This window comes from Dryobates pubescens, chromosome 22 (assembly GCF_014839835.1).
Source record: "Dryobates pubescens isolate bDryPub1 chromosome 22, bDryPub1.pri, whole genome shotgun sequence".
NCBI lineage: Eukaryota > Metazoa > Chordata > Aves > Piciformes > Picidae > Dryobates > Dryobates pubescens.
In genome coordinates this window covers 12,400,270-12,418,536 of record NC_071633.1, presented here as the reverse complement: position 1 = coordinate 12,418,536, position 18,267 = coordinate 12,400,270, and the positions used below count along the sequence as shown (strand labels likewise).

Below are 18,267 nucleotides of genomic sequence, written 5' to 3'. Positions count from 1 at the left end.
TGTAGAAAGAAATGCTGTGAAAGAGAGAATTTATGTGCCATATTATTAGCTACCTTTTTGTGGCAAGAAGTTCTTAATTTCACAAGAAAAGACACAACAATGTCATAAATAATAAAGAAACAGTCAAAAGCTTTCAGAGTTAAAATGTGTGGAAAGGAAGTGTCTGAACCTGAGAGGAAAGGCCATTAAAGATGCATGTAACTATTTGCAAGTAAACCTTTGATAACCCTGTTTGAGTTAGGTTACAGTTGGGTTCAGATGCAAAGTAAGTATAAATTACGTTGAGTAGCAAAGTACTGCCATGTTAATATCCAAATATCTACTTTATCACACTTCTTCAATTATATCATTTTCCAGGGGGACCAGAGCAAATTAAAAATCCTCTGTCTTTACCCAGTGCTGATATTCTTCTTGCTAAGTTAGCTTAGGCTAAGTGAGAATGGGACCAGAACTCACTGTTCACTGATGGTCCAGAACTGGCAAAATACACTCTTTGAGTTTATGTCTGACTTAACCTACAATCAAAACTTGAAAAGAGAACACCATGACACTGCAGGGAAAGAAGTCCAAAAAGTACTTTTGGGTCATGATAGTATTATGTTAAGACTTGGCCAGACTTCAAACCAAAAGGAAGTTTTACAAAAGGAAAAATAGCAGGTGTCCATTGAAAAATCTATATTTAAATACTTATTGTGGTGCTAATAAATTCAGAAATATTTGAGTGCTTGAATTTCCCTGCATATTTGTTGTAAAAGAGTTTTTCTGTTTATTCCTCCCATTCCTGTTTTATTTGAATGTCATTAAAACCTTTGATGTTTCATGGTCATAAGACCTTAAGTAGCAGAGTACTTAACCTTCAATTGATACCTGCTCATCTAATTGCCAAATCGGCTGAAGTAAATTTTATTTGTTCTTGCTATTAATATTACTGTTGTGTAAATTCCCTAAGTGTTCCCTTAATGAAAACTTATTTGGGTGTGTTTGTTGGAGGGAATTTGTTGTTATACCTGATGTGTCATGAAGGCTGCTAGGGGTGTGTAGCATTTCAGCTCATTTTTCCACCTTTGATTCCCTTCCCCCTCCTTTCTCTGTTTTGCTTCCGTTCTTCCATCTGCCCCACCCACTTATTTATTTACATGAATGCTGTGGCCATGGTATCTGAGTATTTCCCAAGTGCTTAAAAATACTGATCACAAAACTAATCTCTGTTCCTTTCAGCCAGTAAGAGAAATAGCTAATTCATTTGCAGGTTTGGTTTTGTTTCTACATGTGAGCGTGTGTGTAATATCTGTTTGGAGAACTTGGAGAGGGAAAACTATTTCAATGAGAAAAGGCTTTGCAGTAGTTCTAACATTTCAACTTTATCAGGGCATTATTATTATTATTTAGTTCCAAATTTATATTCTGTAATCCATATCCAGCTGCAGTGGAATTTATGTCAGCTTCAAGTCTATATTCTCCTATTTTTTCACTTATGGTTTTTTATTTTTTGGGGGATGATCATGCTTCAGGTAGGAGCTAGCAGCGATTTTGTGTTCTTATTTTCCTGTGTGTCAGGACAACTACTATGGAAGCTCTGAATCTAATAGCACAGAAAACAATTTACTTCCAGGTACATCATGTAACCATAGCAATTATTCCACAGAGAATGTTTCTCCAGTGAACAATTTGTAATTAATGATCTGCCCATCTTATTCAAGCTATTTGGCACACTGGTATCAAAATGGATTTTCTCTGAATTGTGTGTCTGTGTTCACCAGTGGATTGTGTATCTCTATGAGTTAAAAACTTCATTGAAATAATATCTAAGAATTTCTCCATAAACTAGTTTCTCTCTTGTGGGCCTTGCATTAAAAATAATAATAAAATTAAATTCTTCTTCAGCACCAGACCTCATTGACCCATCTGCTTTTAAGGTCTTACATCACATTGATTCATCAGCTAGTGGTAAAATACCATTAATATACAGCTGCAGCTTTGAGTATCCTGAAAGAAAGTAGTAATTACCACATGTGTATGCCAGTCCATGCTCCTGAAGAGGTAGCTTACTCTGCTTTGAGTTGACATCAGATTACTTCTTTTTATATGTACACTGAGGGTGACCTTGGTGATGTTGACAAACAAATTAAACCTTTTGTGTTCACACTTCCCATTGAGAGCTCAGACCCATGACAGCAGTTTCCTCAACAACCTGGCCAAGATTTCAATACGTGTGATAGGAATCTCAGTGTGAGGAAGGGTCTTGCTGATGAGGAACAGTTCTCTAGGTATGATCTAGGACAAAGGACAAAGCTATTTCTGTTCACTCCTCCACCTTCAAACAACTGTAAATTAATCCCATCCAATCAACCATCTAGTAAATAGTTAACCAAACTAGTATTACCAAATACACCTGTAGCAGGTATGCATAGTGGTGTGTGGATCAGTTCTGATGCATGTCTGTAACAAAAGTGTGTTGCTTTAATCAGTGTGGGCAACATGAATAATTTTCTCCTTGTTCCTCTTTTTTATACCCACAATCTCTGGGATTTCTCCCTTTTCCTGCTTCCCTGATTTTTTTTTCCCCTTAGCTGTGAAATGACTGCACTGATATTAAGAAATTTTAGGTAGTAGTTTCGCTAAATGAGTGAACTTGATCATGAGGTTGGTTTTCCCAGCTCTCACAGTGCCGGGTAGTGGTAACCTGGTTACTGAGAAGTCTCAGTGGTGGCAGAGGTGGCACCTGTACGTCCTTACTTCCAGAAAGTAATGTTACTGTATGGTCTTTATTATTAAAAAAAAAAAAAAATCTGCCTTCATTCTTAGATATTTCTACAAAGCAGTCTATGTGGTAAATAAGGAAATGTCGCAACTCTCTCAGCCGCGACTGATAAACTGTTGATAGAAATGGAAGTACTACAATGATGCTAGCTGGAGTTATTCCTAAACAAAGTGAGCTCTAGGAAAAAAAAAAAGCAAAACAAAAAAGCTTTCGTTCATAACTCTTTCCCCAAACTATTTGTGTAATTTGTCCTTCAAAATTTATCGCTTATAACACTAATGAACCTTGGCAAGGCTTTATTGAAGTTGCAGCTGTGTTTTTGAAACCTGAAGTTTTTATAATCCATTGAAAAAAAAATATTCAGATTTTAACTAAACACATACTTGTCTATTTCTCTTCTCCCCTCCCATTTCATCCTACTCCTCCATACTTTCTTCTAATTGCAGAGAAGGTAAATGACCTTTTTTTTTAACGCTGCTAGGTGTAGATCCAGTGTGCCGCTGAAGCATTGCATAGCCTGCCTCAGGGGCACAATATTAGTGCAGGGAAGGCCAAAGAATGCTATTTTTAGTTGAGCAGTTCAGCAGATGGAGGCATGAATACTCATATATCTGAAGGTTGAGAGGTTTGAACCATTAATTTTGATAATGTATTTAACCCTGGGAACAATCAGAAACTGTAACTCTAAGGTTACAATGCTTTTGACCTTTAGAGAACAGAGGGCACTTGGTACAGTAAACAATATATTACATTTCTACTTATTCCAATTCTCTCACACATATAAATTTCAGGACATAGTTGACATTTGCTTTCCTCAGCTATTTTAGTGCTGGTCCTTAAAGTAAGTCAGGAAGAATGTGCAGGAAAGAGGCCAATGTAATGCGACAGTCATGTAAATATGGCCTTTAAATAGCTAAGATGTTAAATGTGGCCTTTTATGAAGAAATATTATTCTCAGGAACTAGAATCTTGGTGAATTATTATTTCAATGAAAAAGTTGTTTTAGTGGACTGCTGCTCTTATGGAGTTTCTTCTATATGTTGTAACCTTAAAGCAATTTTTCAACGAGGATAATACGATCTGGTAGTGATAGCTCACACTGGAGGTGATTTGGTCCCACTCTGGTACCACATCATGCAAAGTGATGTACCTGCCTTATGTCTTATTAAATGATGCATGCTCCTCTTCAACAAATATAGCAGTTAAATATCACGCAGCTTAAGTATTTCTAATTAAAATATCTCCATGTGTCAGCATATTGGTAATGTATTATTTTAATCCATTTATTTTGTTTATGAAACAGTGACATATGTTTAGATTGTGAAATATATGAGCCTTAAAAATCACTTTATTGAAGAAAATTAATTTCTACAATGCTGTCTCAGTAATGTGTTCACTCACCCAGTCATTCACTGGCAGGGCTGCCAGTCTTAATGTTGGTTAGACACAGTTTAACAGTTTTATCTGACATAACATCCTCGGATGTAGGCAATAATAATTTTTTCAAATGCAAAACCCATGGGGTTTTTTTGTGGGTTTTTTTTGGTGTCCCATTCCCACCTCCCTCCCCCCCCCCCTTAACACAATGAAGAATAGGGATTGGGTAAATGTGAAAGAGATTTGGTTAGACCAATCAAAATTAAAAACAGCTAGTTACCTTTTCAAAGTTAGACACTGTAATTTGTTTGTCAGCGGGTAGATGTTTGGGTCAGCACTGTGAGTGAGTGACTGTCAGCAGGAATTCCTACTAGACAAGTAATTTCCCTCAATGTATTACTGACAGATTGCTCACTTCTTCAAATCACTAGAGAAAACAAACTTAATATTGTTACAGGCAGAGTTTCTGTCTTCATTAGCCTTATAGAATGATTTTATCTAGCATTCAAAGACTACTGAGCTCTAGGTGGGCATATTTTAACAGAATGTTCCTTATTATGACACAGTGAATAGTGGCCTAAATTAAGGGAATGGTGTGTGCAAATTTCAGTATATGGAAGTAGTAAATTAAATATTTTGGTACTTTTCTTATGTAGAAATTTAGGTTGTAGCAAAGGAAGGAAAGAGGTTGAAAGAAGATTTTATTAGGGCTCTGAGAGATCAAGCAAGCCCTTTAATGAAAATAAAATTAAAAATATGCCAACCTTGCAATACTTTGGAAAAATTTAATTAAAATCAATGAAATAGTTATACTCGTGCCTTTCCCTGCTTGAATGTTTATGTCTCTGCATGTAATATCTATGTTATCAAGTTGAATTATATCAGTGGCAGTATCAATGAAAATTATGTCATTGGCTCAGTATTTTACCATATGACCTCCTTCTTTGCAGAATTTCTTAATACTCCATCTTCTCCTATTCCTTCTCATCTTCAGCCCTGAATTATCTGGTGAAGTGATTTTCATCAGGAAAATACAGCCCATCAAAACTGAGAAATTTTTGCCAGGAGGGTTTTGCTATCTCCCCTGGTAATGGCATCCCTGATCAAAATGAGTTTTCCCATTCGTTCATAAAAGTGGACATATAAACAAACAAAACCATTAGCCTGAGTAATCAGCCTTGCAGCTGCAAGACCCTTTTCTCACTCATTTAATGCCCTTCATCTCCAGTGACTGCTTTAAACAGCTAGTCTTTGTTACTCTTATTCTTGCTTAGTGGAACAGTGTCACATTATTTAATAAAACAATTATAGGAAAGTTTGAGAAGGAGACTGTTTTTATAGTCTGTAATAGCTTCAGTAATACTTACAGCAAGCTTAAGTCCAGTTTTGGGCTTTGGTTTCCCCACCATTGCAGGAAGGACACTAGCCACTGAACTGTGACCCAGACTGGCAAAGCTCCCTTTGGATGAGAAAACCCTCCTCTGCTTTGGGATGTGCTCTGCTCTCCTTTCTCAAGAGGGAAGACTTTTTAGTCTGGTAACTGGGGATCAGGCTCCTGGCATGACTCCCATCTTTTGCACCTTTAGATCTTTCCAAACAGGACAGCTGCCTTCCAGGCCCATATGCTCTGTTCCAGCGAGAATTTGCAATTGAGATCATAAATGGCACAGACATAAACTCACTTATCAGGAAACTTGTGTGTTTAAAAAGATGTCATCCTTACATCCTAGATTGCAGGAGGTTTCTCTGTCTTTTCAGTCTGTATCAAGGCAGAATCTTGAGCCCAAGTGACTCTAGGAGGCTGAGCCCCCAGCGTCAACAAGACGTCGCTGCCTTAACCACTGGCTGCCCCTCACTGAAAGCCCAGGCTCTATTTTAAAATACAAAGCTCCCTCCCTAGAGTATGTATTCACTCAGAAGCCAGTAAGAAGCAAATAAGTTCTTGCTGCATTTACTGACAGAGCACCAGAGGCACCAGTACTACAGAATGCCATCAGGGGACGAGCATGGTTTTTAAAGCTCTTTTAAAAGTGTGGCATCCCTTTGGGGAATAGGCTGACTGTGAGGCATACTCTGAGCTGGCAGTTGGATTCCTTCAAGCTTTCTAGAAATGTATACTGTGTATGCCTTACAGGAGTTAGGTACAAGTGAATATGCTTCTGAAATTTTATTGTACTTCTGATAACCACAGAGCAAGCTGCTTAATTTGGCTACAAATTACAAACATGAAGGATTTTTTTTTTTCCTGTAAGGTGTTAACATATTTGGATGTTTAGGAATTTAGCAGCTGTTAGGTTAATGACAAAAATACCTTTTAAGTCAGGTCTATAAATGAAGGATAATACATACTTCTGTATGATCATTCCTTCCTTACTAATTGCTACAGAAAAAGAAAAATGAGTAACTCGTCTTTGATCTGAATTAAAAGTTCTAAGACTACGGATGGTTAGATGAGAGCAACTAGGTATAGACATACACATACATGCTCAAAGGAAGCAGAGTCATTCTCTTAAAGATGCTTGGACTGGAAAGTTATGAACACCTGCCTGATTTTGGAGGTTTTTCGATTGTAACTGAGTATTCCTACCCACTGACTCAATTCAGAAAGAAAGGGAAATTCATAACAGATGAGATAGAACTTATCAAATCAGTGTAGTTATTGCTATCACCAAATGGAGTTGTCTTTGTTGAAAAAATGGGGATATTACATCCAACAATGCTTGTCTGAGATTTGTTTGGTCTGTGATGTATTAAAATCAGTGTGATTGAGAATCTAGAAAAGTGTCCTAACACATAGAAAGTATTGGAATCATCTGTCCTTAAGACTCAGCATGAAGGCTGTATATGGCTGGAGGCACAGCAGAAAGCGTGTGTATCAGTCCTAACAAAAAAAATAGAGGCTGGAAGGAGGAGCATCTTAAGGAAGACAGGAAGAAAAAGACATATAAGCTCAGATGTCAGTATTAAGGGATTTTTCAAGACCTAAAGGAATCATTCCCAAAAGCTAGTGAAGTCAACATAATAAAGCACATGGTGTCATGCATTAGTTACAGAAAATAGCAAAGCATGAAAATTAATAAATATTTCAGGTGTAGAAATAGTGAGAGACTCTTGTCATATCCATTGGTATTTTTGGAAGTGAAGTGAGAAATAAAAGAGGCAAAGTCCTTTCAAAGGAATTACATCAGTTTTCCTACACACTAGTGCCAGAACAAGTCACTAGATTTAACTAGTCTATAGTATATTAAAGAACACCTCTGTGAAGTATCTATAGCAATGGATCCAGTACAGGCCATAGCTTCTGCTGCAGTCTTCAACACCTGGGGAAGGGCTAGGATCAGGCCCTGTGACCGTTTTAATCTGGTCCCAGCACTGTTGCTGAAACATCACTGCAGTTCAGAAAACATGGCTATCTGATGCTGAAATCATATTTATTTGTGTAGAACTGCATCAACGTACAATGAATTTGTAATATTGAGATCCTGGTTACCTGGTTTTGAGGTGCAAATGTGAGGTTTTTTTTAACGTGTAATTTTTCTAAGCCCATTAGAATACGTTTTGCATAATTTTATGTGCACTTCCTTTAAGGAAATTATTTAATTTTCCTTGAAGGTGCATGAAAGTTCTAAATATACAGCAAAAGATCAGTGTGAGGTATCTGCTAAGCAGCCTGTAAAGCGCAATTATTTCTAATGCTTTAAAATACCTGTAAACTGGGCTTGTTTTCAGCTTCACAAAGAAAACATTCCACTGTTTTCTGCATTTAAATATACATTTTAAATATGTTGACTTATCAGGTAATGCAGCAGGCTGAACAGGGACAAACCATTTTTAATGGTATGTTAATTGAATGGGATGCTAGAGATGCACCTGAGTGACTTTTTTCCCACATGTGCCCCAGCTGACTGATAAAGCTTTTCCTGATCAGTAGAGCCAGTATATATTTATTATATCCCTGTCTTTCGTCCATTTTTGCTAGTGAAAATAGTAGCATGGCAGCACTTTCAAAAATTCAGCTCTTAAGTGGAGAGCTGCCTGTGTCTTCTCACAAGGCGAGGTTTCATATGGGAGAACTGCGAGAGGCAGTTTAAATGGACTCTTCCTTTTTCCTGGCTTGCACCCATTTATTACTGGGATGGTGTCTCATTATTCTGTCATGGTAGCCCGTAGAAATTTAGTTGTCATGCTTTTGCCTCTCAGTATAACTGGTAGTGGTAGGTGAGCATTCAGTATTCTTGTTCTGTGTGCTTGTACAGTTATATACAGGGAAATACTGTAATTGTTGTAGTTGGCTGTTTCTCCAACTATATGAACCCAGCCTATGCCAGATCTGAAGAAATATTTCTAGAGAAGATTTATTGCCACTTATTTTTTCCCATGTCCTGACTTCTTTTTGCTTTTATTATCCCTGTATTTTCTGTGTGCTGCCAGGTTGACAAATCTAGGTGGTCTACACTAGAAGCAGCAACTGAACAACCATCTTCTGTCCTGAATTGATTGAATCCCCTGTAGGATTAGGAGAAAAATTATATTTTTAGACCCCTTCAACTGAGATTGTGTCTGCTACTGGCAATGGTACCAGTGACATGGACATGTGCTTACTAGGAAAGTCATTCACCAACTCATTTCACACAGCTCAACAAGCAGTTACTCATAATTGCTTGTAATCCTGCTGACATGAGGCTGAATGAAACTCCTGACTTCTTTCACGAAGCCCGTCTATGTGCCAACGTTAGAAAAAATAAATATCTGAAATTCTGAAATGCAAAATTTGATAAGCTTTGATAGCTATCATCCATTCAGCAAACTTACTGTAACTAATTGCTTTTCAATCATATAATTTCATTTCTTTTATCACAGAGGCTCTCTTTAAGCAACTGCTTTTTACACTAGCATTAGTCCGGAAGACATTTCCACACATAAATGTGTGAAGCTATCTGAATTCACAAGGTAACTGCTCTTCATATAGACTTCTCACATTTCCTGTTAAGGGTATTTTATATTAGCAGTAAGGAACCTGAGTTTTGGACGAACTTCTAAAAGAATATCAAAACCCCTTTTCAATTCTTTCTGCGAATAATTCGATTCACAGTGTCCCTAGTGAAGGTAATATTATGATAGCATAAAGTGAATGAAAAAAATTGCACTCTGATGCAGCCATCTGATTGCATGTTCATAATGTTCTGATAGAATAGAATAGAATAGAATAGACCAGGTTGGAAGAGACCTTCAAGATCATCACGTCCAACCCATCAACCAATCCAACCCACCTAAACAACTAACTGATAGATCTGGTTATATTTTTATTTTAAATAAGTGTGGCTTATTTGCTTTCCTTGGATACAGGAGAAGCAGTTTAACATACTAGAGCCTTTGTCTGCAGGTGTCTTTGGAGATTCCTGATCCTTCCCTTCTATTCTAGGTGAACTTGTTACGTTGTTAAGTTTAGTGCTATCCACAGTTCTGATGAAGTAGAATTTATGCTACAAAAATGCCAAAAGCAAATTCTATTAGAAGCAAACATAGGAAAATCACATAAAGATTTATCTTCAGCATTTCACATTGTCGGCTAACATTATCCACTGGAAACTTTGAATTACTTTGTCAAGCAAATGCAGTGGTCCTTTGCTATGATTTGCTTTCTACCAAAGGTATTCAGGCTTAAATGAACTTATATTTGTCTGTTTACTTCTGTATCGCACACATCATGGCTTTAAGCAGTGTGTGTCATGGTTATTTTGTAAAATCATTTAAAACTTACAGATTATTTTTTTTTTTTTGCCTATATCCAAGCTGTGTAGTACAACATATATTCTGGGAGAACTGTGATCAAAAAGTAGCATATCAGAATTTTGTCTTTAATAGGAGTACTTTATGATTGCATTCAGACATCCTGAGTACAGACACTCTGCTAATGCACCAAAGTGTATGCATTTCAAGAGGACCACAAAGAAAAAGGTGACTTGTTTACGTTCACAAAGGGTGTATTTAAATGGGAGGTCTGAGGGATACTTCCTAGTTTATGATTACAGGTTCTCACCCCATGCAGAAGGGCGACACAGAAGTATTTGGTCCCTCCTGCCTTCTGTGACTTCTGTTTCCTGGCACATGGAGGTGAGCCATGTCCCCAGGCTGGCCCCAGGAAAGAGTAAGCCAGGAGGCTGCACTGTGAGAGTACCGCTGCTCTCCTGGTTAAACTATGTCTCCTTAGTTCCTCCTCTAGAGGAAAAATATATAGAAAAAAGAATCACTCTCTGTTTGGGCTTTGATCTTGCTTTCACAAATGACTCAAAGAATTTGCATGGTAGCATCCAAACTCTTCCATTATAGTTGATAGGAAAAATAAAAGAGAGTAGCTACACAAAGTGGAAGAGATGAGAACAGTGAGCACTCCTTAATTCCTTGCCAGAATCTAATCTTTATCACCTAAAATTCTTGCTGCTTTTGTCATGCCTCAAACAAAATGTCAATGTTTATATATTCTGTCTTTTAGACAGGACTCATGTGCTTTTTATTCTTTTGTCTTTTCTTGCACCATAAAGAGTTAAATCAGGGTTGAATTAAACCAAGATGAGAAGCCTCTTCCTCTATTAGGAGAAAAAATGCTAAGCATATATTGTGTTAGAAGGGGTTTTTTAATTATAGCATTGTCCTTCCTGCTGTTTGTCTAGTTTTATTCCAGAGAGCATTATTTGAGACAGCAGGTGATCCGAGTCTAGTTTTGAGGTTCCAAGCATTTTTCAATATTTTTTGAGTGTGCATGGAGGTTTTTTTAGTGGTATTTACACTGAGCTCTGGAACTGCACTATTTCACTTGCACCCTCATTCAGTTTTCTACTTTGTGTGGCAGTTTCAGTGTATTCAGCAGGTTGTATGCCAGCAGATGAAACAGATGTTTAGGCCATACCAGAATGGCGCGGCATGCTGCATCAGGACCTGGATATTCCTCTTGACATCTGGATGCTGCTGGGCTGGGAAGTCTGCCTTAGGCCAGGAGGCTGTAGGAGCCTTGTGGCAGTGAACATAGGGTCCTTGCTGCTCTTTAAGCGATTAGTGCACTGAAGCAGCAATAATGCTGAATTATCGCTTGGTTGCGTTCTTCTAAGGAATCTTGGGACAAAGGGATAGTCAAGGAGGAGTATTTACAGTAAAGTCATGTTCAGAAAGACAAGACTAATTACCCTATATTGAAAAGCTTTCTTTCTGCTCCTTTAATAGTAAAATTGTTACAAATACTTCAGGAAACTTTTTACAAGGCAGTAAACAAATAGCTTACAGAAAAACCTCCCTTTCTCATTTAAAATCATTAAAATGAAAAAAGACAATTTCAGCTACTTTCCCATTTCATGGTACGGTCAATTGTATGGAACAGACAACAAAATGTGACTGAAGACAAGAAATTGAAGGTATACTAATGTTCATGCCTACTAGAGACAAAATGTGAACTTCTAATAGCTGCAGGGAAGAATATTAGGTATGGATGCTGTCTGACTTATGCATTGATTCTATATAGTTTCACTTTATCAAGTTGAAAATTGTGCTGTATGTGCTGCTACAGCCTAAATTGTCTGCTGCAGCACTTCCCTTTATGATGTGTGTTATTTAAACACAATGGACATGGAAATATGTGTTTAGTGTTTTGTGATTACTAGCTGTTGGACAAAATAGCATTTAGCATGCATCCCTCCACCAATAAATGTTCATTGTTAAAACCAGTGTGTTTAAATGAGGATCCTCCCAAACAGATTACAGCTTTTTGGAGAGCATGAGGTAATATGTTGAAGACGACCAGTTTGTTGCTCTCATTTAACCTCCAGTATTCTAAAGGGGTTATATTTAATTAACACTGGCTAAAGGCCTGACCTGAGAGGCAACCAAAAGTGATTGAACTGCATTTTCAGATCCAGGCTGTAATCTGTTGGGAGAGGAATAATAATAATAAAAAAAAAATTAGAAAGCACCATTTACTGAAATTCTTTCTAACTAAGCTGTATTTCAATGGGCCATTTAATGCTCAAATGGACAAAGGTATTACTTCAGTCATTGAATTGTATCAAACCCTTTCTCAGAGGCCCAGTTTAAAAACTCTACAGGAAAAGTGGCTTAGCATCATATTCTCAGCAGACCAACACTCAGTCTGTTTGGAAAGGGGGGGAAAAAAAAAAAAAGAGAGAAAAAAGAGTGAAATGAGGTGAGACATGACCGCTAAGCCAGCGAGGGTTTTTGCTTCTCCCTCCAGTCGGTGGCTTCACAAGGGAATTGCTCTTCAGAAGGCCAAAGCTCTGTATTTGCTACAGAACCCTTTAAATAATTTAAAAATATTTATTTGTTTATTTATTTATTTGGTGAGCTGTTACTCTGTTCTTCTGATCAGCTTCAAGCCTGCCCTTTGTTCTTTTCTGACGCAGCAGAATTACAGTTTTCTTTCTGGGGGACACAGGGCTACTGTCTGCACTTTACAGGGTTAGATTTTAGACTGTCACACCGGAAGAAATAGGAAGTCTTTTTAAATGTCACAAACTGTTGACACTTGTGAGGTGAGTAGCTATTTTAATAGAGCCAACATATTCTGTGGTGTATCTATAAGATACCTAACATTCTCTCTGAAATTTAATTCTTCACAAAAAAAAAAAATAAATAGGATACCTTTTTGAATTAATTTTTCTTGCAGAGAGTGAGCTTTTCTTTCACATTTTTGATGCTTCCTCATTAAAAATTCCCAACAGCCTCATAGGGTGATGGGGTGACATCATATCTTGGAAACTTGTCGAGGTGCCATAAGACTAATATATCAACAAGCTTTAGTTTCTAAGGGGAAACAAATACAATATTACAGAGGGAACTGCCAGGTGCCAAACTGTATACATTGTCTTAGCTACTTACAAGGATTGATAATTTATTTGAGCATTCTTTCCTGGCTTTTGCCCACAGCTTTAGAGTAAATAGGTTGTGAACAGGCAGCTGCTGAGAGACTGTATTTTATCATCATAATTCAATAAAATCAACACTGTTTGATTTCTAAGGGACTCACTCTGAGGAGCAATGCCTAAATGGGATTTTGCCTGCATTTAGCCAGCAAAGTTGAATGAGCTCTTTGATGGACATTTCAACTTCATTACGTCAAAGGAGGATGAAGTCAAAAGAACAAGAAATGCCATTTGCAAACAAAACAGAAGTGATCTTAAGAGCACCTTAATGCACCTGTGCCTGAAGGCAAGTTAGTTCTTTGTTGCACTGGTGCATGTATTTTAGCTCTGTAGCATTTCTCCAAATTTATATGAATGTAATTGAGAGAGGCTTTGAGACTGGATGCCTTTGCTGTCAGGCCATGATGATAAATAGGTGAGGATAGGGAAAAGTGAGCATATAAATCTCTAAACATGGATCTTGCTGCATGTGTAATCTCATTCCACTTGTTTGGTTGTTGTTTGGGATATTTTTTCCCCCTTTTTTCTTTTTTTATTTCTTTCCCCCAAAAACATCAGCACGAGCCTTGGGGACAGAAAGTATTATCTGCAATCTGCAGAATAAGCAATGTTAATAACATTTAAGAAAAATTAGTCAAATGATAATTTCATCTTCAGTTTATATTTCCCATTACATTAAAAATTTAAGTAGATATTTTATAGCTGACAATACTTATTCAGATTCTCCCAATACAAGCCCACAGTACAGTGAATAAAATCAAACTTAAGATAATAGTGCAGTAACCACAGCATGCAAGAATAAGTCAAGGACAGAAAGATCTGTAATTTCTTTAGAACTTGTGACAGTGTGAATAGTTCATTCATATTTTGAGCAGGACCTACTACATGTGCCTTGGGACTCCTCTCTAGCCAAAAGATGAGGCAAAAAATGAAAGTCTATGAAAAATATATATGTTTCACTAATTATTTTCCCCCCACAGAAGTCTGTGTCTTTATCACTGACTTAACAGATCCCCTTAACATCTGTCCAGCAGACTGTGGACTTTATTAGCAGACAAGAGACCCACTAGATTTAGAGCCTGCTGGGTGCGTCTTCATCTTCACAGCTGTGGATTAACTCAGACTTTCCAGAAGAGGACAACCATATGGGATAATTGGTGTCATTGGGTAGCTAAAAAAAATATGAAGAAACAAATGTCGTCCAAACACAATTCACTGTTTTTACAGCCACAATTACTAGTCTGTTTAAGAAATAAGAAAGGCAGCATTACACTAAAAAAAGAAAATCTATTCATATCTGTGTGGGAACCTAATCAGGCTCTTGTTTCCAATGACGATGGCTCCACAGTCGCACCAGGTCTGCGACAAGAATGCTCCTTTTGTGTGCTGATAATGTGGAAGCGATAAAATTTCCTATAAGAGACATATGTGTTTACATCATGAGATGTGTTATTTGACAAAACACTTTGTTCTCTGCATATTTTCCACACAGAGTTTCATGCTGGGTTGTTTTGCTGGAAAGCTTTGATTAGCTAGAATTAGTTGCTGAAGTAAAATAGACACTTTTGTTTTATGAGTCCTCTTGCTGAGCTGTAAATTATAGTAAAACATATAAGGAGTGACAGAAAGAAGTGCTGATTTGAACCTCTGACCCATGATCGGCATAAAAACATAAGATAACTCTTTCAAAGGACTACTGAGAGCCATAAATATTCCATGGTCCACTTAAAGTTAGGCCCTTTTAACAAAATAAAGCTGTTATTTTGCATAAGGGGATCTTGACTGCAGCACTACAATACAAGCTGCAGCATTTAAAATGTGTAGAGAATCTTTTTATTTTCTCTATGGGCTGGCCATTATCCACAGCAGGGCGGTGGAAGTGAGGAGAGTGATTTTTCTTTTTCTGAACCAGTACAATGAATTTGGGGTTGGTAAAAGGATTTGGAACCAACAGACTCAGTGGTGGAATTAGGTATCTGTTACTTTGCAGCTTGGGAAATGGCAAACCAGGCATGTTGGTCTCCTAAGGAGACAGGAATTGAGTGGAATGTAAGGCCACATAAAAATTCCCCTTGACAATATATAGAATAGCAACTGACAGACACTCAAATTTCTGGTGTTAACACTTAAAAAACCCCCACCAAACAAACAAACAAACACAAAATCCCCACAGAACTAAAGTATCCTGAATAACTGGTAATATTATTCATTTAGCTGAGAAAGATTTGTTTTCCTAGAGATGCACAGCTGAACACATGAGGAAAACTGAAGTCTTCTATCTCTGTCTGTGCCTACAAAATGTATTATTATATGTATTTTCACAAATACATTTAGTTTGTTTGCACATATTTGGCTTTAATAAATCTGTGAGCACATTAGCCAGCAAGTGCATAAATAATCACTGTGACAATCTTTGTTATTATGACAGTAGTTATGATAATTCATTAGCTGCCTGTTTGTGTTATACCTTAACAGCTTTTTACAAAGGTATCCGGTACATTATAATAAGAAGTAGAAGCTCTTTGCACTGTGTAACAATGAGCAGAATCTGTGGTAGGGTGATGTGTGGGTCTTTAAAATCAAAATGTTGTGTCCATCATGGAGAGGTTAGACATGTACAAACTGAGGAAAGAAAGGAATGTTGCTGTTCATAAGAAACCATGCATGTATATTAAGACACTTGAGTTCTGTAGAGCAAAATAAATATTTGCAATGTACTATTATTTATCATATTTCTAAATTAAACACTTTTCCCCTAATTGTTCAACTTCATCTAGCTGTACTTGAGCCACACCATTTTAGATACACCCACATAAAGCCAAATATTTCTCAGTTGTTTAGCATAAACCTGAGAGATAAGTTGATGCTGCGTACCTGTTGGTTCTTAACTAGTGAGCTGGTATTATGTGTGCTGATACACACAAAAATAAGAGGAGGGTCTGGCCCACATTAGTAGCAGATCTTTAAAATTTACCTTACTTTGTTAAAATTTTTCTTACAGCAAATTGAGAAAATGCTACTGAGACATCCAACTGTTTTATAAAATACATTGTTTTCAAAGGTAGCAGTTGGTCAAATATGTGGTAAAAAGAAGGAAAGCACGCAATTTTAGTGTAAAATATTATATCTATTAATTGGAAGGGATCTTGTTTTCATCAGTAAAAGCTCTGATTTTTTTTCCCAGGTTTTAGATTTTTAAATTTGAGTAAGGGTTGCTTTCAGGTGTATGTACAATCCCTTTAACAATTTTATATGCACTTATCCTTCACTTTCTTCACTTTTCCTTTTGTGTGGTGAGCACTGCTAGAACACAGATGCTGAGCTGTAGAAGGTGTTTTTCTGGTGATGGCATCTGGCTTCTTGGCAGACTCCACAGGCAGTAGCTGCCTTCTAGTTGCCCCTGGGTTTGTCACATGGTTAAGCTGCTGATGAGTTACTTAGGCTAGGTTTCTGGATGTCGTTTTCTGTTAGCATACCTCTCACTCTGCATAAAAATAATCTTAAAACAAAGAGAAAATAGCCATGTGCTTTAAACAAACAAGCCAACAAACGTATGCCAATATCCCCTTGGTGCTATCATAGAGATCTCAACTGCAGTGTTACTCACTGAACATATTTGGTGCAAAAGATGTGCTAATACAAAAAAATAGACAAAAAACCCCAGTTATATACAAAAAATAGGAAGGAATAAGTACAGTTATCATTACTTTAGAAATAGTTCTTTCATTTAGGTTAAGATGTGTATGAGATTTTTGAGAAAGATATTTATGCTTCTGCACTATTTTTTGATAAGATTGCCTGTCCTGAAATGCTGAAGGCTTTTCTAGTGACATCAGCTCAGGTGAGCACTTATTTCCATGGTTTCATCTATGACACCCAAAACATGAGTTTGAGTACTAATCCATTCTTCATACAAACAGTAGAGAGGCTTTTTAGGGACTCTGTTTCCTTTACTCTTTTTGACGTAAGGCTTTTTTAAAGCACCTCTGCAACGATAAAAAATGAGGAGTCCTGCTGAGGGTGGAATTTTTTGTTTTGCACAGCTTCTTTCAGAAATGTGAACTGGAAATAGTAAAGATGTTGCTGGATTTGGTGAGCTTGTAAAAACCCTTTGTCATCAGACACTTCTAAGTATTATTATTGCATGTTATATACTCAGAAGGAAAATTCTGGAATGATAGCTTTGTAACATTATGTACTAAATATACTATGGAAAAAAATAACTGCATTACCTCTTGTACTGCAGGATTTCAACAGCACTTGCAGTCACTCCTTAGAGTTTTTCATCTTTAGAACCAAATTACTCATTGTCTAAATAGCTGAACTTTCATCTCTATAAATAAGATATTTCAGCTTTGCACAATTCATTTTAAATGCTGACAAATAGAGATTCTCACTTGATTCTCAGTAGTTTTATTGTTTGGTTTCATTTACTGTAGCAAATGTATTTGTTGAAGATGGAATACAGAACTTACATTTTTAGTGATGGAAAACTTTAGGATCCATAATATGTAGCATTTGTTTATGAGGAATAATAAATTACAATTTCTAACAGCTTTGGAAAAATAAGGTACAAATGGAGAAAAAAGAGAATGTCTTTTCATCTTGGTCCTATGTCTTTTAGTAAAACAAAGAAGGTGGTTGACTGTTTCTAGCACAGACACTGTTCTGTTTGAACCAAGCCACATTCTGCTGAACTTTCTGCATCATCAGTACAAGTACAGTTGTTGCAATTCATCATGCAAGGCCAACCTTCATCACCTGCATTTTGATTTTCTGCTACACTTTGCTGTAGTTTCTTACTGCAAAGAATAGCAACTGAATTATATCCTCACTGCTGTGACCAAATTCCCCTCTCCAAAGCAGTCAGCTGTATCAGGAATAGTGTGGCCAGCAGGAGCAGGGAAGTCATTCGGCCCCTGTACTCAGCACTGGTTATGCCACACCTTGAGTACTGTGTCCAGTTCTGGGCCCCTCAGTTTAAGAAGGACATTGAGACACTTGAACGTGTCCAGAGAAGGGCAACAAGGCTGGTGAGAGTTCTCGAGCACAAGCCCTACAAGGAGAGGCTGAGGGAGCTGGGGTTGCTTAGCCTGGAGAAGAGGAGGCTCAGAGGAGACCTTATTGCTGTCTACAACTACCTGAAAGGAGGCTGTAGACAGGTGGGTGTTGGTGTCTTCTCCCAGGCAACCAGCACCAGAA

The 18,267-nt window shown here is 37.3% G+C and overlaps 1 protein-coding gene across 9 annotated transcripts in view; it reads left to right on the top strand.

The window, feature by feature from the left end:
- SOX6 (SRY-box transcription factor 6) overlaps positions 1 to 18,267 on the top strand; it is a 356,106-nt gene that overhangs the window by 273,025 nt on the left and 64,814 nt on the right. The gene's annotated exons all lie outside the window — the stretch shown is intronic.